At 40.6% G+C, this 26765-nt stretch overlaps 1 protein-coding gene, 2 long non-coding RNA genes and 1 pseudogene across 5 annotated transcripts in view; 2 read left to right on the top strand and 2 right to left on the bottom strand.

Moving 5' to 3' along the window:
• Positions 1–26765, bottom strand: part of LOC145457025 (uncharacterized) — a 335179-nt gene that overhangs the window by 108442 nt on the left and 199972 nt on the right. The gene's annotated exons all lie outside the window — the stretch shown is intronic.
• The window catches only part of LOC145457024 (uncharacterized), a 193845-nt gene that overhangs the window by 103538 nt on the left and 63542 nt on the right, over positions 1–26765 (top strand). The gene's annotated exons all lie outside the window — the stretch shown is intronic.
• LOC145457021 (uncharacterized) overlaps positions 1–26765 on the bottom strand; it is a 438806-nt gene that overhangs the window by 22453 nt on the left and 389588 nt on the right. The window lies entirely within an intron of this gene.
• LOC145457085 (organic cation transporter protein-like) lies at positions 418–25436 on the top strand (annotated as a pseudogene). Its single transcript, XR_013920778.1, has 14 exons — positions 418–745; positions 4224–4227; positions 5637–5747; positions 7866–7998; positions 8058–8161; positions 8431–8578; positions 9510–9614; positions 9741–9886; positions 14008–14160; positions 14228–14310; positions 14375–14553; positions 22524–22545; positions 23132–23336; positions 24229–25436. The product of XR_013920778.1 is annotated as an organic cation transporter protein-like (transcript).

Below are 26765 nucleotides of genomic sequence, written 5' to 3' on the forward strand. Positions count from 1 at the left end.
CCACAATTTTCACATCCGGATTCCATGCACAACGTGATTTCGAACTGTAAACACGACACGGATGTATTGTCATATTCTTAGGTGATGTGATCGTGCGGCGCAGAACGCGATGATCCCTCCTACAATATACAAGAAGAAGAAGCATAAACTCATTCTATATATTGCAATTGAGAAAACACAACTAACTGGCTTCCTGATTAGAAACCGACCCAGTTTTAACTTACAGTGTAAGTGTAAGCCCAGAAACTGGTGTCTCCGAGTTTACACTTGGGAGAGAGTTTCTGAGTGACTATTTTAAAACGGAATGAGATGTGACTATGATTCGTATTGTCAAGCTTCATCAGTGAAGAGACTTTCTGCATCTCTTCCCGTTTGTTTGTTTAAGATGGTTGGATCTTGCGAGATTTTTCGTCAGCACTTTTTACCTTCCGGAATATATTTATACTGCAGCGATCTCAGAATTGAGACCTGCAAATATTATACACACAATACTAATTACTCGTTGATACACAGGTTTTGTCTTCAGGTATACTATAATACTTTAATTGGAATTCGAATATGATCGACTTCGACGTGCTCCTAGGGGCTTTGTGCTCATTTGGGACTTATCAAGCAGTGATATTCTTCTCCTTACTGTACTACAGAGTGCCCGCCGGTATGAATTCCATTGCGTCGGTATTCATATCATATACACCCGAATACATAGGTAAGGGACATGACTGTATACCTGAACGCACCGTCTTCTGCGCCTACCAATAAGAATCGCATCGCTGGGGAGCATGCTAAAAGATAATGGAAGTATGTGACATCCATTTTTTCAAGTCCACATCTCTATCATAACCACAGATTATTCCAATTATCTTCACTCTTCTTACGATACATCATATTTGGGATAGCTTGAGTCTTGACTTAACTAAATTGACATTTTTATGACTTGACGGGATTTGCTTCACTATCCTAATATGACTTGAACTGACTCGGACTCGATGTGGGATGACCGTGAAATGACTCGGGGGGAAATTTCCCAGTCAAAATCAAGTCAATTTTTAAGTCAGCATATCACAAAGCATTCTGACCTCTCACTATGGAAATGAACATGCTGTTCATAAATATCAATACTTCATTTAGAGCAGTGGTTCACAACCTTTTTGTCTTCATTCACCACTTCAGATTTATTCCGATTCTTCATCCCCCACTACCCAAAACTATCGTCGTATTTCCTTTTAACTTTTTTCACCACGGAGCAGCTATTTACTTGTTTGAGTACACAAGACACACAAGCAATGTTCCCTCTAAGCTGCGCACGTGCGCAAATGCGCAGTGCTGAAGCGGTGTCTGCGCACAGAAAATCTAAGTTGCGCACAAAAAATCCGAAGTGATGTTTTTTTTCAAGTCGTTGCGCGCTGTTGTCCAAGGGACCACGCAGGTGCGCAAACTCGTCAAAAATTAGAGGGAACATTGCTAGGGGCAAATAGTGTTATCGCTGAAGTCTTACACCGAGGTGCAAGTGCGGCCCGCAAAGGTAAATATTGCGCTCCGTGAAGAAATGAGACTTTGCAATCACGAGCGCCTGACGAAAAATCTTTTCTTTTAGTATTGTCTCGTACGCGTGAGCGATACTGATATGCTTTCAATAGCGCATTATTTTCTGGGAATGGCGAAATAACTTGGTTTAACAAAGTTAAATAACAATGGGCTAGCTCGAAGTTAATCTGTGAGAAACTAGCGCATAGTCTTCTCCGCGTGTCATGAACATTGCGTAAGATTTCCTCAGGACCGTAACTGCCGCACCCCAAACCCTCAATTAGGGGGCCGAAATCGAAGGGAGCCTAAAATTATTTCGTGAATTAACATAAATCATGGTGTATTTTTGGGGAATTTTTTGAAATATTTTTCGCGCCGCGCGCGAATTAATTTTGTCAAATATCTTGATTATTGGGCACCTTTCCACAACAAAAAAATACGCGTGATTAAGAGAAATGGGCACTTGGGCGTCGGCTATTACCTTGCCACGACGCACCAACACATATGAAGTTATAGGCTATGTGACATACGACTCCGAGAAGTGCGCCAAAACGATCAGCAGCGAGAAAACCTTGGCCGAAAAGGACTGAACTATATCCTGACCGAAAACTTCGATTCATACATATAAGTTTAATTGTCCATAGGCGCGTAAATGGCTGGCGCTGAATGTTCATGTGCTGGCGATCCGAGTCCCACAACAAGACAAATGCCATGTCGAGGGAACATTATTTGCCAGTAGAGAAATACCAATTTTAAATCGTGTTCGTGTTTTAGTTTAGTACGTTTGAGCGATTTCAATGTCTTTTGACATAGCCGATAGGAGGTCACGAAATAGCATCATGTAACGAAGTCATTATACCAACGGGTGCGCCCGAAGATGTTTAATTCGAAACACCCACGTCTTCACATGAGATACCTGTACGGCACAGGCTGTACCCCTGCACGTATACGCGCCGATAGCCTAAGACTGTACTAATAAGCAAAGACTGGGTTTATAGCAAAGGAATATAATATGCGAAGTGCGTATTCATTGTTGCCGAGTTGATGTCATGTATATTATATGCATGCATGTATGCTTCACGCCAATCCAACACATCCCAGTGGTAAGAACTAGGATGAGTTAGTCGCTCTTTATCGTTAGGTGGCCACACACTCTTACAGCAAACAGGCAGTAAATGGAGTTCTCTATCCGTAACGAAATTCATTGCGTTTTCTAGTATAATTTCAATTTGCTCATAATACGATCCGTAGACCCCAACACATCGTTAAATTACCCACTAAATTTTAATTAATATTTAGAGGACCTACCTTTTCTAACACACCTCACTCGATCAGGTTTATCGGTAAATCTGATTATGTGAGCAGAGACAGGATAAAAATTGATAGCAATAGATATATGCAATTCCCGATCATATTGACCGAATCAATCATGAATCATATAAAATTTTCGCGTTTCGCGCGTACAGGAGACACAGCCACCAGAGCTGTCCCCGATGCAGATGATAAGTATCGGCATAAAGCGCAGAACCCGATAGGGGGGTCTGGGGGGCGAAGCCCCCGAGAAGTTCGGTTTATCACCCTATGTGGGGGCTGGTTGCGCACTATTGTCCAAGGGCCTGCGCAGTGATTTCACGTGTTTTCGCAGACTCGTGAAAAATTAGAGGGAACATTGCACACAAGGGGTTTCAAGTATTTCATTCATCCATGTATATCATGGGAAAAGAAACATGAAATTGAAAATACACCCATGCGCAAGACAATCGCCTTTAACTTCAACATAAAACGCATTGTGAAGCGATCCCGGTACTAGGGCTGGGCAAAATCGAGTACCTGAGTGATTCGATTCTGAATCACATATTATGCTTCGAGTCGAGTCGAGTATTCGAGTATCACTCATTATGACGTCACAAAAACATGTACCATGTTAAAGTTCAAATATGTACCTATTATGCCACTACAAAGAACATAACGCATGTTATCCATCACAATAAAGATACTTTGTTATTTTTTCAACCATAACGATTTCATTGCACTTCTGGACAATGTTGCAGGTTGATCATGACTTCGGAAATGCGTTATTTCCAGTAACGTTCGTAGCTTTGTGCTATGTCTCGTATGCTGCGACACGGCCAATCAAGGTTTCAGGCTTCCTCAGTGGAAAATAGTGTCAAAACTATAATTCCCGGTAGTAAATTAACTTTCAGTTGCGAGGAGCGTATAATTTCAGTACTCGAAAAAAATTGTGTTTTACTACTCGACTCGAATCATCCAAACTAATACTCGATTCAGATTCGAGTACTCGAATCATTATGCCCAGCCCTACCGGTAACCCGCAAATTTTAGCGAAAGTGGTCGTACCGGATGCGTTTGTGATGCCAACATTAGTTATCCAGAGTTAAAAATGAAGTTTTGTGAACAACACGCAATATAATTTGCGATACATACATACATACATTCCAGAGCAGTTAACTGGTAACGGTAATCGCGCACGTGTCTCCGTAAATATGTAGACTATCCGGTATTTAATGTTGAACAAATGCATCTATTCCCCACCAGAAACTCATGAGCACTCATGGTATGCATATGCACAGATCGTGTGTATGTGCATCATGAGTCGGTGTATATGCCGTAAAAAACATCGAGGACAAAAATATACTAAGTCCTTTCCTTCCCTTAAAAACCGTCGAATTCCACACCAGTGGGGTATTTCCCACTGGTTGGGTACCACTGATTTCTACATCTCAATTTTCGTCTTCTATATTCCGTTAGTAGCAACGCGGAAGGCAAATCAGATTCAACATGGCATTTACTGTCGTCATAACTACCTTGTCTTACATTTTAATATCAATACGTGGTTGCATGCATACATTTGTTTACTAAGTATCGGTTGCGAGGAACTTGCTGAGACTCCGTGCAGTTTAACATCTGTGTGACACACATATCTTTATCCCTCTCGGGCACAGGGGACAAAGCTATATTACGGATTGCGAATACATAGCATTTGCTAGCACCAATGATATGGGGCAGTTTTGGAATAAATATGTGCATTTCCACAGCTGTTTCGAGAGTCAGTTGTTGAATTTGAAATCAAACCGAAGGGAACCACCATGGATTTTGGAAACCGGGTTGCATATCACCACAAAGTCACAAATATGTAACTGTCAGTTGAATGGGATTTTGATCAAAAGTGATGTTCTAATAAGATATAAATTGGGTATTTTCTTGTCCATTTCAATGAAATCTACAGGTACCAAATTTTTCTTACAAGCCCTGGCATTATTTGTCCTATATATACATCAGTCCGGCATTGCCGATAGCCTGTGCAACGTGGCTTGCATTGATATACTCTCATGGTAGTGGCAAAGGTAGCAAATTAGTAGTAGCAAATTTCCCACTATCTTCAGTGACCTATATATTTAATCCATGACTCATATCGTCATAGCATGACATCGAACAAAAGCTTGGCGAGGCATAGCCAGAATGCACATTTGTACACAGGCCGTCGCTGTCATCCGTAAATTAAATCAAACAACAGAAAGCCGAAATGCACAAATGCCACACTTTAAATATATTTGATGACTTGAAAGTGGGAATTTGAAATTACTTGACTTGAGAAGAATCAAAATTTGCCGAGAATCGAATTGACTTGTGAGTTGTGACTGCAAAGGTGGTGATGTGACCCCAGCGTGTAGCGATACTTAGTTCTCTCACATCTAATTATACTATCAATATCAAAAGGTATCTTCCCCTCTCCTATAGAGCTCACCGTTTATTTGTCTTGGATATTTTCCAAACAATCATTAGCGTGATAACGAATGGTTATTAATTTGGAAGCCAATCAGAGCAATCGAAATATCTACAATAAGACAATCGCATATCAGTTGTAAAATAATCGCATAGCCTGCACTGCACGCGTAGGTTTATACAGAGTAACATCAATACCACACGAAATTGTATTTAGTACTGTGTTTGTTTAATGACATCACTCAACTATTGATACGTAAAACGCAATAGCTGTGAGTGAAGCGGTGATAAGAGCTGATAAAAAAGTTAAGTTATCGCTGAGCGCTATATATGCAACACGAGATCATACTCATAACTTTATCACACAGGTGTGAGATGCCATTCGACACGGGTTATTCAAATAATCTGAGTTATGTCGAAAAAATGAATTTGACCACCCCGTTAAATGAAGATAATGAACCAAAGGACGGCTGTGTACGGTAAGTAGGCCTATCCGTTGACTTCGACCTTGTCGATAAGAAATCGCACTACCAAGAGGTGCTGCGATAATTCGTAGAGTCTCGAGTTCATATTACGATACACCTATCACTCTAATCGCCAACTCTTGTACATGGGCATAAATAAATACTATCATGGAGTTACCTATTTCACAGGCGTCGGGACCTATGGCTCGCGAGCCATGCATGACTCTTTTTATGGTACGATATGACTCTCCGATAAATAGTTAATTTAAAACTTCGTTAGCACATTATCATCTGCAACTGTTTTGCCAGAACAGTCATAATCATTGTTCTTGCGGTAGCTTATAGGTTACATGTCATTGTGAGGACAAAACAGCCTATCAAAGTATGGTCTCGGAATTCCTCCTTTTCAAGATCCATAACTTTATCTCAAATATTATTGTGCTGATTGTTCATTTATCGGCCGAATGTAGTCGTTTTGGTCCATAATAGGAAAGCCTTGAAGTTATTTAGGGTCTGCATCAGACAAACCGATTCCATCAAATTTGATCCATGGGTTGAAGGAGGATGAAAAATAAATATTAATTCATCCAAGTCCGAATATAATATTGACACCATCGTTCATTAACTTAAAAAAACACGCATCAACCAAATGCGTACTGGACCGATAAATATAGATACGCCTATGTTCGCCGTTTCGTCTGTAGCCACGCTGGTGAATCGCGTATTACCAGATTTAGTTCGCCATACCGTCAGGGTGTGCGTTAGTGAATCAAATGTATAAAACAGTGGTTCTCAAACGTTTCAAATAAATCGACGAAACAGTCCGCTGGGAATTTTGTTATGGACACACAGTCCCTTACGAAATCAACACAAAACAACACGTTTGATTTTGTGATGTAAATTGGCCCGGTACGGCCGATTTTTTTGCGAACAGCTCGGCTGCATTTGGTTGCGTTTTTGAGAAAGCAACTCCAATATCATGAATCACATTTAATCGGTTCTAAATTCACATGCAAACCTCGAAAACGATGGTATTGGTCCTCATATAGCGATCAACCTAATCTCTGTGGAGCGAATCCTTCCGACACCTCTTAGCTTCTCACCCTTCTCACTGGTAATTTCATCATTACCCTCTATATATCGGAATAGTACGCGATTGACGAATGATCCGAAGTAGCAAGCGCAACACTTATTAATTTATTTATATCGGTTTAGTAAGCACCAACCAGTGTGCAGTTATTTTCCTAATCCGGGAAGCGCGATGTTTTAATGAGTTAGGAAATCAATTTTGTCAATAGTAATAATTACTTTACTGAAGCATGTTGTTATTGCACGAACCCAGGTAATAATGATTGTCGCTCGTCGAAAGATATTGGAATCGCTCATGCGTACCAGACTAAACTAAGGGAAAAATTGGAAAACTCTGCACCAAAATACTCATACGTTATGTTGATTAACTGGGCCTACATGTCGGACCATCATCGAGTTTGGTTTAAAAATGAGTTGCCCGAAATGTTTTATATTCTGAAGACTTGTTTTTACCAGGTCGATTGAATTTTTTTGGGACGTGTCTCGCGGTCCAAAAAGTTTTGTTTCGCGGACCCCAGTTTGAGAATCACTGGTATAAAGGATAGTGATGAAATGGCCAGTATACGAGAAAAGGAGTCTAGTGGCTTCTCTCCCCATAAGTTGGATAGAGCTTGAAGTTTTGAATTTTTAATTGTGAAGTAACAGCTGATCGGCATCGTTGTATGGCTCTTTGGAATTTACAATTGAAAATATATTGACAACGTGGCTCGCTGACGAAAAGGGTCCCGGACCCCGGGCTAGTAAGTTGAAAAGGAGAACGGAACATAACCGATTATTCGATGCCAATCCATCGTGAAGACTTTCAAAATGTCAAGATTCGTCTTTGGATCTTCGCCACAGGCACAGCATGATTAAAGCTAACTGTCATAATATGTGAAGTCATATTCTGATGTTAGGGCAATAAAGCTCGGTTATCATGGATACTATACTCACAAAAGTAATGCATATGTATGTCGTAATAAATAGTCGAATGCATGTAGAGCAAGACGAAAAATGAACGTGCGCTGTTACAAAACAATCTGCACAATCTGGTCATATTTTAAGATATGCCTACAATGTTACCGAGGGCGAAATAGCCGGTGATCTATCCTGCGTCGAAATGAATGAGGAAGACCTAGTCGCTTGCAAAAATTATCATTTCGATGACAGACTCTTCACAGAGACAACAGTAACCGAGGTAATGATACTTTCACTTATAAAGTCTGAATACGATAAACTCCGCACAATCTTACACAGTTTGAGCTTGTTTGCGAAAACCGAGCTCTCAATACAGTGGGAAGTATGAGCTATTGGATTGGGATCTTACTTGGTGCTCTCATATTTGGGGTGATAACCGACAGGTTTGAAAGGATATCATCACTAATACTAAGCATTGACTTGATTGATTGATTGATTGATTTGATATTTCTTTAAGAATCGGAAGAAAGTGGAACCTCATTATAACGACATATGGATTTTTATTGTGCATGCTCGGGATTGCATATTCTTATTCTGTGGCACTATTCTTTTTCTTCCGTTTCGCGTCGGCGATATTTTTATCCGGGGCAAATGTCGGAATATTCACTTTTGGTTAGTATAATTCATTGAGTTTTCCTCATCGATGTCGAAGCATTGCACTGTTTTTCATGATAGTCATGGAGATTGTCGGCACTAATTGGCGAACTTTCGTTGGAATGGGATATCAAATCGGATTTGCACTTGGATACATGCTTTGGACCCCTGTCGCTAGGAAATATCGTGATTGGCATCAGATGATGGTATGCAGAAAAAAACTTTAGATCCGACCAATTGCAAAAAAATGGCGGGCAGCATATAAAATAGCAAATATCAAAACAGCGATTATCGCAATATCAACGTATTCAAAACTGTGCATGGAATAAATTCGAGACATTCAAAATAGCGAGTTTCATGATAACGAGCTATTGTAAATCGACAAATGTAATCCTAACGCTAACGCTAACCCTGACCAAAAAGCAACTTTACTAAACCTCTAACTCAGACCTTCTTATTCTCATGTCCCAGATTTCTTCGGGTCTGTGGATTAGTTTTAGGGGGTCGGTTTAAGAGCAATGTCGCAACACAGTAAAAAAAAAAAAAACTACAAAACCAGATTATCATTTGACGTTTTGAGTGGAATTGTTAAAATGACGACCTTATCTAATTACTTCGGTTCCACCTCGCCATATTTTCCGCGCAAGCGGTGTTTCTGCAGCTAGGGAATCAAAAATAAGGAATATTGGCCTGGTGTAAATGACCATTGTAGTCAACAAACACTCTGAATTAGTTCGGTTGTTTGCTAACATGAGGCATTAGGGATAGCCGAAATAGAGATTTCTCATTGTCATGACCGTTTTTAGTTATCAAGGTAGCTTTTTACGCATCATACTACAACTAAATCGAGATTAAGCTACAAAGTGATTACCAATTTTTAGTGACGGATTTCCAAAATTTTTCTTGTTCGCGAGATCGTCCTCGATAGCTCAAAGGGTACACGATTTAAAAGTGTAAGAAGCCCTGATATATTTTAAGCTAACCATATCACCAGAACTACCTCACTACTTCGAACAAATTTCAAATGTATCCCCATCGCTGTTTGGAATGTCCAGTGGGGGGGGGGGTATGTTGTTCAGATACCGAATATTGCACATTTCAAATTTGAATCACGTCATAACTCAAATAAACTTTCAGTTGGGTTCCCTCGTCTTATCGTCGCCGTTTGCAGTGATAGCATTGCTGGTTCCAGAATCCCCATGATGGCTATTTAGCAAAGGGTCGGATGAAAAAGGAAAGAAGGTGACGGACAGTATATAATTATTCGGCGAATTTAACATCCTTCGTATGCTGCAATGGGATTTGATATATTTCATACGGAAAGATAAGTGTCTTTCACCGAATATAATAATTTTAGTAAATTCACAGATTATCGGATTGATGGAAAAGTTCAACAAAGTTTCAATAGATGAAGCAACATGGTTAGAAGCAGAGCGATCTGGTGACGAGAAAATGGTTTGTGTGGATGAGTTCCGTGTTGCGCATTACAAAATGAGATTTGTATGTAACCGAAGGTAGTTAGGGATGTATTAGGGATATATTCTTCCTTTTACGCATTCATATTCGTTTACGTCTACCATAGGCAATGTTATCTCTAATTTATGAACAGTCTGCGCTCTCTCACCAACTTACTGCGCAGAGCCTTGGACAACAGTTCGCAACGACTAAAAAAAGGTCATCACTTCGGATTTTTGTGCGCTACTTGGATTTTCTGTGTGCAGAGACCTTGCCAGCACTGCGCATTTGCGCACGTGCGCAGCTTAGAGGGAACATTAACCATAGGCCCATCACAAGACGAAATGCCTTGCCCTCGGGCATGACTTCAATATTTGGCGATTGCAAAGTGACCAAAAATACCGAAATAGGTTTTGTGAGCAAAGGGTTTTGTACAACATCGCAATTCTTCAACCAGCCAGTGAAATTTGGGGACTTTTTTATTTGCCCGACTAATTATGTATGCTGAAATTTGGTCTACAAGGAAATTGTATACAACAATCGGGTTCTTTCCCTGGGGATTTGTTTGTTTTAGGTATTCATGGTGTTTGTCGACGACTATGGTCATTTACACCAGGCCAATTTACTTCCTTCTCATTCAGTAGCAGCCGACTTGTTGCACGGCCCACTCCAAGACTTGTTTTAGTACACCGCTTCCACCGATGAGATGACGAGGAGGAGCCTAGCAGGGTTATAACCAAGTCACAAGGCTGCGAGTCACAAGTCAATCTCACTTTTATAGTTTTGACTCTAGTCAATTCGAGTCGATTTCAATTAACCACAGAGTTAAGTCCCAGTTCAAGTCATCGAGCAGAGGGTCGAGTCCAAGTCATGTTGTTAACCGCTCAGTTTCCAGTTAAAGCCTTGTCAAAACCTCTATTTATAACCATGTTTGGCGATAATGAATAGTTATTGTTTGTATGTTTTTGTGGTATTCATGGTGTTTGTCGACTACTCTGGTCATTTACACCAGGCCGATATTGTTCATTATTTTCCGTAACTGACGACTTATAGCACGGCGCAGGGTTGTAACCAAGTCACATGGTTCCGAGTCACGAGTCAATCATACTTTTGTGGTTTTGACTCGAGTCGAGTCGAGTCATTTTCAATTCATCACAGACTCGAGTCCGAGTCCAAGTCACCGTTTAAAGGCTCAAGTTCGAGTCATGGTATTATGACTCGAGTCGAGTCCAAGTCACTGCATTGAAGTCATGTTCAACTCATGTTTTCAATCCTGCTTGGGTAATATCGAATTCCTTGTTTGCGAAACATGCTCATTTTGTCCCTATCAGAGTCTTGGCACGTGTTTATTTAGGCAGATAACGGACAGGTCCTGGCCTCATTTACCGATGCTAAATATAACTTTACTAATCTTAGAACTTAAAATCGAATATCTCTCTTGTCAGTCTGATACATCACCAATACAAGCATTCAGTTTTTATTATGAGCACATCGACGATAGCTCACGAATAGCTGATAGAGAACCAACGAATTCACGTCAAGATACTAGTTGATAGAAAATCAATAGATGCATGTGTATGTAGAGGTATTTACAACAGGCCAGCATGCTGTAAAAGCGTGCATGCAACTATGTGCATTGTGCAGTGACAACAGAACAGATACCTTTTGATTATACTGAAGGTTTTCCCAATTGCATTACAGACTACATCGCAGTTACAGCATTGGATAAATAATTGTACAATGGGGCTGTTCAAAAACATTTTTTTCAAATTTTCCGGCTACTTCTTAAAATTGCTAGATTGCCTAAAAAATCAAATTTGGCTCAATTCCAACCAGTAGAAAGCAATGCTATGAAAGAAAATTTTAGACTAATTACCAATAGAGCTTTTAGAATTTTACCGGCTATCTCATGATATTGTTACATTGTGTAAAAATATGATTCATAGCAAATTTGACTCAATTCCATCTAGAAAAAGTGAAGTTATTAGAGTAGAATGTTTTGGATATGAAAAAATAGTCGGCTTACTACTATGTATTTAAATTATATGAAATAATTTCTCACTAAAATACTCCATTTATTTTCAAATCCAAAATATTCTCCTCTAACATCATTGATTCCACTTTTTTCAAATTAAGCCAGATTCAGTGTTCCTTTTATGCAACATAACAATTTTATCAAGTAACCACCCAGTAAAATAAAAAAGAAGTTATTTCAGAACAGCCATATTGTACAAACATCACACAACATTAGCCATTCATCATTATACTCACGTGCACAATGCACATACCTAACAAAACGTCAAATGGACGAGGGGCATTGTGTGTTTTCACAGACAGCAGATCAAATCAATGAGTTACACCTCAAAAATACTAATGTGGAAAGGAGATCCTCAGATATGTTAAAGCAGCATGGCCGTAGAATGAATCCACATCTACTGAATACACGTTCCACGAGTGCACTAGATGCAGGAATTGACAAGCATTTTTGAACCACACTGAAGAGCATTGAATACTCATTCTTTCTAGTCGCCCAAAAATGCAAAGAATCATCGCCTTCAAATCTACACATGAGCTGATCAGTCTCTTGACCATCTGAGTCATTTCATTGGCTCTAATTGAACTTTGCTTCAATTGTTTGCTTGTATAATTGAAGAGTCTTGAGTACTTTAATTGCGGAGGATCTATTACCTCTTCATCACTGGACGATTTTGTACAATGCATTATTGCTACTATGTATCATTTTCTGTTGTTTTTACGGTGGCATATCTGATATCAGACAAGTGCAACGAAAGCAGTATTGACAAATAGCGATGTCGGCAGAATTCGTCGGATGCGTTGATCTAGCCATTACGATTCGCAAATTTCTTCATCTTCAAGTCATATAAAATAAGCCGAGTCAATGACTTGGGTCGAGTCATGCGTAATGACTCGAGTACAAGTCGAGTCAATCCAAATATTGACTCGAGTCGAGTCGAGTCATTTTCCCATTTCAAGAAAATGACTCGAGTCAAGTCGAGTCATTAAAAAATCGTGACTCGAGTCTGACCTCGAGTCGAGTCATGACTCGAGTCATTACAACCCTGGCACGGCCCACCTCTAGTCTATGGCGAGCAGGAGCCTAGGTACCTCCAACACTTAGGCATCGGAATTCTGAAGTCGACCTCGGTCAGACTCGAACCCGCGCTCATTGGTGTTGCAGCCGCGGATTATAATATACTAATTTCCTCACTTCTAGCAGGTTCTGGTTGCATTTTAAAGAACCAGTACCAATAGACGAAATCCAAATTACGTGGTTACTTAACTATTTGAATTTACATTGAAATGTCGGTCTTCAACGTTTGAGTCTCGTGTCATACGACTTGATTCGAGTCATTCGAAGTGACTCGAGCCCATAAGTCGAGTCAATATACAGATTGAATTGAGTTGAGTTGAATGTTGGATGGATCGACCATCCTAATCGTTGGATCGAATATTAATCAGCGAATTTCCCGTAAATACTGGCCTTAATTACCCGCTTTCATTTAGCCTATTCCTTACGGATCTTATTTAACTTTCACTGGTGCTTGGGAACTTATTGCACGGACCCTGAGACCTGCAGATCCAAGTTTAAGAACCCATGTCCTAGAGGCTACGCCGCTGTGTAAATACCTACATAGCGTAATATGTAATGACTGTCTGTTGTACCAAACAAAAAATTGCCATTTCACGGAATCCATGAGTCCTCTACGAGCTGCAACTTTTGAATCAAATTATATATATATATATCTTTACATTTTAAGTGTACAAATAAATATTACGCTGGCAATTAGTAGGAAAAAGTGGAAGAGTTTCACAATAAAATCTTTGTAGTGAAGGTAAAATTCCTGATGAAAGACATCACCAATCAAAGCATAACATGCTGAAACGTCACCACCTGATACATCGTGTGGTACTCGGTACCTGTAACCTCAATCTGATCACTTTATGGCTCGGTTAAAGTACGATGTCTCGGCATTCGTCATCGCAAAGGTTCATTTTTCAATAAGTTGAAACTATTGGACCTGCGTGCATTAATAAATAAATTGAGAACACATGTATTGGCACATTCTCGTCGTCACATCGTAAAATAGAGTCTACGCTGACGAGAAATGATCATTGCGTCTCATCCATTGATCCTTTTCGGCTAATACACGTAATGTAGTTTTTACCTAGTAGAATATTCTATGGTAAAACGCTTCCATCCCCTTCGTGTTCAGAAGCAACTTCAGAGCAGTCAGAATGAAAAATACTCCACCGCTGACTTATTTCGTAATAAAGGAATGAGGAGAGTCACCATCGCTGTAGCATTTAGTTGGTAAGTGGCTGTTGCAATATTTATAAAGTGTTCTTTCGATTCGTAAGGCTGCATTTCATTCGAAAAGGTTCGTTAACGGCCTTGTGTATTATGGGATATCTTCAAACGCAGGTAGTCTGGCCGGAGACATATTTATGAACAATATTTACGGTAAGGACTCTTATTACAAAATTCAAAATTGACTTGCTCGAATGGTGCGGTATGTTTTGCATAGCGGGAGTATTTGAAATCACGAGTTACATCATTTGCCTTCTTATTATGGATCATGTTGGCCGCCGAATTTTACTATGCGTTACCTTATTTGGAGCGGGAGTGTCACTCTTCTCGGCGACCATCGTGGATGCGTATGCGGGTAAAGATGAAAGTAAGTGTCCGCTCTACCTTATAATTAAGGTTAGTCCCAAAAATATATCATTCGATCTAAATTCGAGCAATGAATCATTATTTTATTGAGTACTGAAATTCATGATTGTAACCATGTCCCCATGTTCCGAGTCTCAAGCCAATCTCCCTTTTATAGCTTTGAGTCGACTAAGGTCGATTCCTAGTCATAGTGTTGTGACTCGAGTCCGAGTCCAAGTCATTATACTCAGTGTTCAGGTTTAAGTTTAAGTCGGTTTACGCCAATCTTTCAACTCTGTGGGGGTGATATAGAATTTATCGCATTGATAATATCGTAATTTCCCTCATTCCTACCAGTTTTTTCCCTGTATTCGAAGATTCAGGACCGATAGAGGAAATACCAATAATGTGGCGACTTTGCTATTCTGCGAAATTACAATGGAATGTCTGTCTTGGCTATCGTAGTCTTGAGTCAAATCACTTGGTTCGAGTCAATACACAAATTGACTCGAGACGAGTTACTTTCCGCATTTAAAAAAATCAATGTATGTATGTATATTGTGGTTATGGTGCTTAGCAGCTACGGCCTTGTGCACCAGACCAAAGTGTTGTAGGCATGTGTACTAGATTCTACTGCTGCATTATAGTTGCCTCTCGGTCAGGAAAACATAATCGATCACAGGCAAAATTGTGTAAGGGTTGCCAAGAAGTGACACAATGTCTATGGGCACATTGTTTCGTAGTGCAATGTCCTTAAAATAGTTACGCTGTGAGCTATATCGAGAACATTGTAACAAGAAATGCTCAACCGTCTCTATTACGCCACATGTTGCACAAAGGCCATCGTTGTGACATCCAATTCTATGTAAGTGCCCGTTGAGTTTACAATGTCCAGTCAGAAGCCGTAACAATATTGCTGTTTCCTTTCTTGATAGTCGCAGTGGCTGCGAGATATCATGTGCGGCGTGAATTCGCTTGTAGATATTTTCTGAATCATTCGTTTCAAATTCGTTTTTCCATCTTTCGCGAGTCATTTCTTTGATAATTATTTTGGCCTCTTGTAGGCAGAGTGGGATGTCACTGGATGATCGTTGTGTTGGAAGCGTAGCCGCCTCCTTGGCGAGTTTATCGGCTATACCGTTGAATCCAATCCCGCAGTGACCTGGAATCCAAATAAATGTAATATTTATCCCAGCACGATCAAGATATCTGCACGAAATTAAAATATCCTCGACTACAGCGCGTGCATTACTGGTTTTACGAGTTTTGAGCATAGTTAAGGCGCTCAAACTATCTGATAAAACAGCAATGCCGCAGGTCTGTATAGATCCTCGGCGCACGACATCAATTATCCAATTAAGACTCTCGTTTATAGCGACTAATTCTGCTGTTAGGATCGATATTCTGACATGAAGGGAGGATTTATGCGAAAACTCGAATGATTTAATATAAAAACCAGCACCACAGCCATTTACAGTCTTTGAACCGTCAGTATAGACGTGTAGTCTATCCCTGTAGTTTGCGTATATATATTCTTCACTAGTTTGTTTGATGATTTCCGGGTGGTCTGATTTCTTGATCTCCCGTGAAAGACCTATGTCTATAGTACATCCAGGATTTTCCCAAGGGGCCATAGCCGATGGTCTTATTTTCTCAATGTGGAGATCTATCGAGCCCGTTTCTTGTAAGCATTTTAAAGGTAACAAAATTCTCAGAATCTGGGAAGATTTCTTGCCAGGCGTCTTCGACCAGGGCTTCACAAGGGTTGTTGTTTTGCGACTGTATTGATGCGCGGAAATTCATGCATGCATGGTAATGTCTTAAATGTATTGGTGCTTCGTCACACGAATGCTGAAGCGCGTATACGGGTGTCGAAGGCATAGCTCCCGTGCATATCCTAAGAGCTGCATTTTGTATCTTCTGGATACCCTGTGCCACTGACATTGAGGACATCAAATATGCTTCGAAACCATACTCTATGATTGGACGTATTAAAGCTCTATACAGTGTAAGCAGGCATGACGTTGAGGCACCCCACGTCGTCCCGCACAATACTCGCAAGACGTTTAGTCGTTTTGCGCAACGTTCTGTTACCAAACGCGAATGTGTTTTGTAGCTGAGTCGAGAGTCAAAAGTAATACCTAGATATTTGTGTTCCTTGTGTACTGGTAGAGTCGCGTTATCGATTGTTAGACACACTTCCGGAACCTTACGCCGTCTGGTAAAAATGATAGCCGCGGATTTGTTAACATTCACTCTAAGGCCCCATTTTTGGCACCAAACCGATATTTCAGTTAACGAGGATTGTAGCGTGTTCAAAATACTAGGAATCTGTAGTCCAGACTCCCATACGCAAGCGTCATCCGCATATAGATTAATGTTTGACGCAATATTCTCGGGAAGGTCATTTATCAGTATCGAAATAAGTAAAGGACTCAGTACACTGCCTTGTGGCGTTCCATTATCGAGGACAAATGTATTTGAAAGGATTGATCCAATACGCACTTGGAAGGTGCGGTCTGATAGGAAAGAGCATATCTACTGGAAGATATTTTCCGATAACCCGATCTTACGTAATTTGATTATAAGCGATTCTCGCCAGACGCGATTGTATAAGCCTTCTCGAGATCTAGAAAAACTGCGGCAACCGTTCTCCTGTTTCAAATCGATTTGTATACGTCATCGTGCAACGACAATATACTATGTCTGGTCGATCTACCTCTGCGAAAACCGCTTTGAGACACATGTATAATGTTATATGTTTCTAGCCACCATTGTAATCGGTTGGCGATCATGCGCTCCATTATCTTGCACAGATTGCTCATTAGGGAGACAGGTCTGTATGACTGAGATTTTTCTGGTGGTTTCCCCGGTTTCAGTATTGGGATGACGATGGCATGCTTCCATGCTTCTGGACAGTGACCCCTCATCCACAATTTGTTCAAGGCTTCGAGTAGTGTGCCTAGACAGTCATCTGGAAGCGTCGATATCATCTTGTAGCATATTCTGTCACAGCCAGGTGATGTATTCCGTCTTTTCTTTAGAATAGTAGTGAGTTCATTCAACATGAACGGTCGGTTAATGCCCATTTCTTCAAGAGGCCGGTTATATGGCATATGCCGTCTAATTCTGACCCGAGATTCATTTTGCAGGCCTTCTCTTCTTCGGTCAGATTACTATTACTGCTTGTTGCAGAAAATGTTCTGCCTAGTTCGTTGGCATTGTCTGTCTGATCTGTCAGTTCGATGTGGTCATCAGTTTTAATAACACGAATCTGATTCCATTTTGTATCTCCAGACATTGCCTTAATGCAGGGGTGGGCAAACTTTTGAGCTCGCGGGCCGCATTCAACATCTGAATCCATTCGCGGGCCGCACTATATAAAATTGGGATTATAAACCATAACGTAATATTGATATTTGATTATATAGTGAGGACATGGAGATAATATATGTGCTTATGTAAAACAAGCCAAACATTGGTTCGATGATATCGTACACGCGTCAGAAACATATAGTGGCGAGATTTCATAGGCTGGCGGATCTCAATAACCAATTTGTAAAAACTATAGAGATGAAAGTCGGTTGGTTCGATTCTTAGAACAGGATTGAAATTTAAATCTGTGAGCAGTGATCTGTACATTGAATTACTAATTCCACTTTTGGTTCAGTTCCAGGACACACAATGCTGACAGCATCATAGTCATGTTAGCTTCAAACAGGCTTCTACTATGTGTAGATAAAATATAAATCCCCCAATTCTACGCATACAGACAACGAGTCTACCTAAGACACGCCCGAATCGTTTTTTATAAGCGCAAGACTGAAATAATTATTGAATGGCCAATCTGAAATCCCACTCGTTATCCAAATTATGTCAATCTCGTAGCAGCTTTCCCGCTGTGATATTAAGTATTTACGTTAGATCAGTGGTTCTCAAACTTTTCAAGACACGCCCCCTCCCCCTCCTATGACGGTGAAAGATTTCGCGCCCCCTTATTGGCATATCACAAAACGCAACCAGGATGCTAGCAAACCTAACGGGTAGTTTGAAGGCACGGAAGGTTACAACTGTGGATGACAGATTTTAAAATATGTAATTCATACTAAATATTAAATACTTTAAATTGGAAGTAAATCGCGCGGAGCGCGAATTTTTTTTCAGTTGAGCTCACTTTCGCGACCCCTTCAGATGCTTTCACGCCCCAAAGGGGGGCGCGCTCACCAGTTTGAGAACCACTGTCTTAGAATTATCATGGTGAAATATATACCAAGAAAAAGTTAATCAAGTCCCTGCATTAAGTCGATTTTAAGTACGCATTTTATCAATATTTAAAAAAAGTTTCTTTAGACTCTCGCGGGCCGCACAGAACGGTGTTGCGAGCCGCATGCGGCCCGCGGGCCGTAGTTTGCCAAGCCCTGCCTTAATGCATCTCCAGACATTCGCAAGCTTAGTGTTGTTATCTAATGAATTGCAGAAAAACCTCCAATGTGATCGTTTCGCAGACAAAATACATTTTCTTGCGGCTGATCTTCTTTGCTTGAAAAGTATGATGTCATCCATGTTTAAAGTTCTTCTCATTTTCTTGACGGCCGCTCGTTCAAGTCGAACAGCTTTTGCGCATTCCTCATTCCACCAAGGGACCATCGTTTTCGATTAGGGGTTGGTGTCTGGTATCGTTGCAGAGGCCGCTTCAATGACTGCCTTTGATATTTGTTCAACGGCTGGCGTATCGGCTGCATCGATTTCGTTGAATTTACGTTGGCATGTCGCTTGAAAACCTGCCCAATCGGCACGACGGAGAGACCACGAAGGGAAATGTGTCTGTATGGTCTGGTGCGGTACGTCAATTTCTGTGATAACGACGAAATGGTCACTTCCCAAAAGCCTGTCCGTAACCTTCGTTGTCGCACGATGGGCAATGTCATTGGAGACCAGCACCAGATCTAATAGCGCCATTCTTCCGGTGTTTGTATGAGAGATATCGAGTCTGGTTGGCTGGGTCGTGTTAGTAACCACAAGGTCCATGTTTTGAATAACATGATAAATATGCCTGCCTGTTGTATTCATATTTCGACTTCCCCACATTGGGTGATGTGCGTTGAGATCCCCAACCACTATGGATTTGTTATCACATATTTGGAAACATCGGATGCACTGGGAACGGGATAATCTTCTGTTAGGCGGAATATATACATTCATGACGATTGTGTCGGCTATTTTTATTGCTTGTGCTTCTATCGGCTGGACTGCAGGCAATGATACTTCGCAAAACGGAATGCTGTTCTTAATAAACATACACACCCCTCCACCGTGAATGTCTCTGTCTTTTCTTATTAACGTGTATTGGGAAAATCGTGGGTTATATTTACTAATCAGATGCGTTTCTTGAAATGCTATGATGTCAGGTAGTTTTTCTAGGCTCTCTATGTATTGCTTCAGTTCATTTATTTTCCTGTATACTCCACGACAGTTCCATTGACATATACGTAGGGGTTTGAAGGTGTACCATAAGTCAGGTCCATAGCATCGTTGGAGTGTTGCGGACTTTACGAGGTCAATGCTTCCGTACGATCGCGGTTATTGCCCGCCTCAGGAGCATTCATCAATGGATTTCTATATTCTGCGGTTGATGCATTTGTATCGATAGTGTTACTTTGGCTCGGTCCGGTGCGATTTTTTGACGAGGTCATTCTTAATCGACGTCTACTGTCTGCATTTTCCGCTTCCGTTGCAGGTTTATCATTGGGGTTGGATGTCTGACTATATTCCTAGAGTTTGATTCAGCACCAAAAACCGTAAAACCAAGTTTATCTCCAGCCGACTTTCTGACTATTTCTTCAATGTTTATTTCCTTTTGTTCAGAGAAAGCCAGTAGAGTATTTTTCATCACTTCAGCTATGAACGTGAAAAATGTTTCCGTTGTAATAGTGATCTGTTTGTTGGACGCCGAGATGATATTGGGGCCTGTTCCAGGCCGTTCACTGATCGGCAGGCCGTGTTATTTTTGGCATTTCAAGAGCCAGATGCCAAAACTGCCAAAAATAAAAATTTGGAAATGCCAAAAATAAGCAATTTTTGGCATATGCCAAAAATAACACGGCCTGCCAAATAGTGTATTGCGTTCATGGTGTTGTGTTAACAGGACCGCGTTACAAGCGAGAAGAGCGTTTGGGAAAGGCAGGTTTCTTAATCTGGGTCCAACCCACCCATTAGGGGTGAAAGCATGGTGTCCTAAATGTTGTGGGCACAGCGAGATTGAACGGCTGACTGCATTTGGTTTACGTCATACTTTCCATTTGTTAAAAGGCAAATTTACGACCATTTTTAACCGGCTTGTCGAGCGCTAAATTTGGTAAAACGGGTATCAATGAGAAGCTGCCGCAGTACTGATTAATAAAATATGAATTATATTTTACTCATGGAACTGGAACCCCCAAAATCAACCACGATTTTTGCATTGTGATCGAGTTGAACATCGTGACGCAACAAACTGTCTCGCTATTTCTGAGCTGCATAGTCTCGTTTTGCCAGACAGTCTTGTTGCGTCAATGTTCTTAAACAAGCTAACCTTCTCAGGACTCTTCCATGCGAGTTGGTAATATTAAAGCCACCTGAAGTGACAAAAGTCCTCCGAAAATATATCGGTAGACTGAAGGAGAAATGATAGTCGGGCTACTAAATAGAATGTGTTGAGAGACAACACACGAAACTCCTGGAAAAGGATCGGGGAGAAAATTCTTTCCGCGATGAGATCGATGGCAGTGGCGAAGTGATCTCTTTTCATGATGCGTGGAAGCCGGTTCGGCCCTCCAAAGATTTCGAAGCTCTGAAAACCTATTGTGGACGACTAGCAACATTCTTTCCCTCAACGGCTACTGTTGACGCTGATATTTCCTAGATTCGCTGGGCGAGAAATGAATTTAGCAGAAACTTAGCTGACCTGAGTTTGGAAGCACTGTTACAGTGCAAACGATTTAAGTCTATTCAACAGCTGTAACAATCAACTGCTGAGCGTGTTTGTTAGGCTTTTCTTTCTTTTTTTTGGCTTATTGGCACCGATTCCGATGGATACTGCACATTTTGTGGTTTCGTTTGATATTATTAACCTATGAAATCGTTAGGTTTTTTCTTCTTCTTATTGTTGTTTGTTGGCACTGCTGATTATACGTGGATGCTGCACATTTTGTGGTGTCTTTTGACAAACTAGCCCAAATAAAGCGTTTTTGTGACTAATTCGAGGCTGAAACTATCTATTTAGAGGGCGATGCCAAAACTGCCAAAAATAAAAATCGAAAAATGCCGAGTTTTGGCATATGCCAAAAATAACACGGCCTGCTGATCGGGTTATTGTTGGTTTGGTGCAAGGAAGGGTGTTGCGGTAACGGCGGGTAGGAGAGGGGGTTCTGATATATATTCTCATGCGGAGTGTTTGTGTGTGTGGTAGCGGTTTGCAAGTTGTTTGCATGCAAGGTCTGGTCCTGTTGTTGCGACATTTGTCTAGCAGTCCAGTAATCAACATTCGAGTTTGCCATAATGTATTGGATACGAGCTTCTTTTCTATATCTATCGCATCCCGCATAACCCGCCGAGTGAGGACCTCCACAATTCACACACGCCACTAAATTTACACATTGATCTGTTTTGTGATTTCGACCACATCGAGTACATCTTTGAGAACTACGGCAATGTTTGGCGCGGTGCCCATACCTATTGCAATTAAAGCAGCGAACCGGCGGGGGGTTATAAATGCGAACACGGAAATTAAGAAATCCAATTGTGACCACCGTGGGTAAGTGTGCAGCAGAAAAACATAGCAGGACTGAGCGACTGGGAACGGTGTCCCCATTAGCGCGGTAACTGAATCGCTTTACGTAGATGACGGGATAATTAGCAAGCTCTGTCTGTATATCATCGTTAGTTAGATCCAATGGTACGTCCGGAATCACGCCGCGAACCTCGATTGGCTTAGTCTTATAAAGTTCTATTTTCACCTCAATCTTTTTACCCTTATCCCCTAGGTCATCACAGGCCAGAAGCTTGGTAACTTGATTATAGTTAGCACATCTAACACATAGATCTCCAGATGGGAGTACTTTGATTTCGGAATACTGTCCGCCCAAAACTCTAATCAAGTTTTCATTCACTACCAAAGGGCTGTGGGTTCTCATTGCTTTGTTGACACCTTTAACAATAACAGATAAAACCCTTGAGCTATGTTCATTCATTTCAGCGGGGGGTTTATCCTTGGAAGAAGGGCCCTGCGGAGAATCTGAGCCGGGACGCTTAGGCGCCCCGCTCCTATGGGACATAACGACGACTTGTCTTATGTTACAACTATCTGTATCTCACTTCACTATTACACTATAATACAATGGAACAAGCACACCTGAGTCGTACGTGTAGATCTCAAACCTCTTCGACGTACTCCGATAGCGTGTAATTTCCCTTGATTGACGATACGTCCTTCCGCGACGACGTTCACCTCACGACTGCGTAAAAAAAAAATCAATCGAGTCAAGACCAGTCTTCCGAAAATCGTGACTCCAGTCATTACAACCCTGATGTAACGTCTCAATTGGTGATAGTCGAATACTCGACTCGACTGAAATCGCATTAATCAATTAAGAATCGAATGACGAAAGCATACTCGATTTTGTCCATCCTTATAATGCGATCAATCGCAATGCACGAGTGTCACGATTGATTCACTTCACATTCACAGCACTGATCACACTTGGGCTGGCACTTTCATTTGTCGCGAAGGCTTTTATATCTGGATCATTCGCGGTTATCTACAATTTCACAGGAGAGCTGTATCCAACTGTAGTCAGGTAAGACCGATTCTGCAGTAAACACGCAGCCTGTCAAGACTAGGGTTATCATATGTTCTCCTCTAGGAGGATTTGTCCTCTATTTTCAGAAAATCTAAAATTTACTCCGAGGAGGCGTAACTGTCCTTCTGCTTAGCCATTGTAATGGACAGGAACAAGTAAAATAACGCCATAAACGACGCGAAATCCGTAATATGGTTGTTCGAGCCGGTATTTTGGAAGTAGGACTGAAAAACGACTTTTTTTTTATTTTTAATCAACAGAACAGCAGCATTATAATAAAGCGTGTCATTCGGAAGACGAGTCAGCAAAATTACCCTTTTTTCAGTTAACACAACAGGATTCCCATAAAATTTCTTAGAAGCAACAGTTTTCTAGTCCGGTAATCTAACTTTTTTGATTTGTAAAAAGTCTCCTTTCCAGATTCCAAAATATGTTAGGCTAACCCAGGAACTCAGAATACTATAAAAAAAATATGGTGACATTTTATGGAAAAACTAGTACAACAATATGAAAATTAATAACAAGCAAGCAATGCACACATTGTCAGAGTAAGAGCACCCCCACGAGTATATTGATTTATTGTATAATACCTATTTTTGTACTTTATGTAATATCATGTTGGTTATGTAAGGTATTTATTTTACTTTATCATTCTGACTGCTGACTACTGTATAAACTAGCTGTATAATTAAAACACAGTTTCTTCATTTATCAGAAGGCTAAAAAGCAGTGATACCATTGATTTCTTAAAATATTTAAGGAGAACATCGTTGTAAAAAAGTTTGAAACCACTGATATATCGTATATATGCAATGGGATACTATACCGAATTAGTTTTGTCCCATTCATTCTGACTTCTGATAATTGTACGATCTTGACACTGTTGCAGGGGGTCCGGTGTCGGTTTTGGTTCAGTATGTGCTCGTGTCGGAAGCATCCTGGCGCCGGCCGTGATCGAATTGAGTCTGTTGGCAAGTTGGCTGCCGAACACTAACTTCGGAACTGTTGCAGTAATCGGCGCAAAAACACTGCTAGTCTATAAGTAATACAATTCAGTAACCCAAGATCCACGAATAGAGCATTCTAGTCATACTTGTACGTGTGCAAACTACCAATCTAGTTAGTTAAGGGTCAACTAGCTGCTGATATTTTGAGTGGTTCAAGTTCTATTTATAGTTGCGTATTTTAACAATAATTGAGCTGTAAAAAGCTAGAAACAAGTGCCATCGTTTCGATTGAATCATGCTATTGCTTTTCGGTTGTGTGGTGTTCTAACAGCCATTACTAGCTCGAACTACGAACATCGTATTAGTAATGGGTGGGTTTTAAGTGTCGGAACCCCTCCCATTTCAACTCGTAACTACGTACTTTTGAAATGCCTATCCCTCTCATATAGCTCATTTGCAATTCAGTAACTTGTATGATCAGCTAATAGTTCGTCGTGTTTTGGTTACTTAGTTGCGGATTTTTGAAAGTAGAGTTTAACAGTCGAGTTGCAGTTTGTAAGTAGTTCTATTTTGACAATTCATTTGTTTATAAGAGTAGTCTAATTCTCACGACAAATACGGATATGGCTCAAAAATAATGAGTTGTATAGCGAGGGTTACGTTATGAAATCAAGCTCGTATCAAACGATTCGACCAGGTTATAAATATCATGGTACTATTTTTGGTACAGCGACAAGAAACCATCTACCATAAACTCAGCATATGAGGGCGAATACGACTACGTCACTGAAACACTACCGGATGTAACAACGAAGTTATCAAAGTTCTCTGCACACGTGGCTCCGATATCTCTTATTATTCGACAACCATCTTATCCATTAATATGTTTCGTAAGTCTTAACGTTTCCGCTGATCCACATAGTTCGTGCAGCTATATTGTATCTTTCCTATGAATGGAAAAGTACGCAACCTCCAACCATAATATATACCATACCTCTCCATGTGATTTGATGTAGACTACATGTGATATATGATTCTTTTCACTACTTGCAATGACTGAAAAAATTAGTTCTCTTTCATAAGGATTATTGGTATGCAAGATGTACTCACATTTCGTTTCACATTGAGAAACCTGATATCATATATCACATCATAGGCTAATCGTTTTCTGATACGAATCACGGATAAGGTGTGTTATCGATCTTACTTTTATTTGAACTGTCATAAAACGTTTCGTTAAATTATCACTAAAATCTGCATGGATTTTAAAAATATTTATTTTTATTTGGTGTTGCTTGGATAAATACAATTCGTCATCTTGAGTGAAATACATGAAGACAGTATAACACAGTGGTTCCCAAACGGTGGGGAATTCCCCACTGGTGGGGAATACAATGGTTTCTGGTGGGGAATAGACGCATTTGTTCAAAATTATATTGAGGACAGTCTACATATTCACGGAGGCACATGCGCAATTACCGTTGCCAGTTAACTGCTCTGGAATGTATATATCGTAAATTATGTTGCGTGTTGTTCACATATCCTCATTTTGAACGCTGCAGGGCCAATCATGGCGTCACAAACGCATCCAGCAAGACTAGTTTGACGTGAAATAACGCTTTCGCGAAATTTTGAGCGTTACTGGTATCGATTTACAAATCACAATACGTTTTATGTTGCAGTTAAGTGTTGGGTAGTTGGGAACAGAACCGTACCCAATTCGGGGTGGGGCGAGCTCGAAGGGGCCCAAAATTATTTCGTGAATTAAGATAAATTATGGAGCATTTTTAAATTCATGCCACTATTTCAAAAATTGTTTGCGCTGGGGGCGAAATTTTATATTGCCGAATATCTGGATTATTGGGTACCCTTTCCCACGAAGATACGTAGAATTTATAGAAATGGAGACTCCGTCGTCGGCCATTACTGCGCGACGATGCATCAAGACATATGAAGTTATAGGCCATGTAACAAGTGTCTCTCAGAAGTGCGTCAGAACGATCAGCAGCGACAAGACTTTGGCCGAGAAGGAATGCCCTTGTGGTGACCGAAAACTTCGATATATATAGGCTACAATAGACATATATGTTTAATTGTCGATAGGAGGATAAATGACTGGCGCCGAAAATGTTCCTGTCCTCGCGATCTGAATCCCACAGGGAAAAATTATTTGCCAGTAAAGCAATACCAATTTGAAATCGCGTGTGCCTTTCCGTTTTGGTGACTTCCATATCTTTTGACAGAGCAGATATGGGAGGTCACGAAATAGCATAATGTAACGAAATCAATATAACAACGGGTAAGCCCGAACATGTTCAATTCTCATTTAGGCGTCCTACCTTTTCCAACTCACCTCACTCAGCTCTACCGGTAAATCTGATTTCGTGAGCAGAGAGGGTATAACAAAATATATGCAATTCCCGATCATATTGACCGATTTAAACATGAATTATATAAATTTTTCGCGCTTCGCGCGTTT

Source organism: Botryllus schlosseri, chromosome 15, assembly GCF_051294905.1.
Source record: "Botryllus schlosseri isolate E-star chromosome 15, Bs_hap1, whole genome shotgun sequence".
NCBI classification, from domain to species: Eukaryota; Metazoa; Chordata; class Ascidiacea; order Stolidobranchia; family Styelidae; genus Botryllus; species Botryllus schlosseri.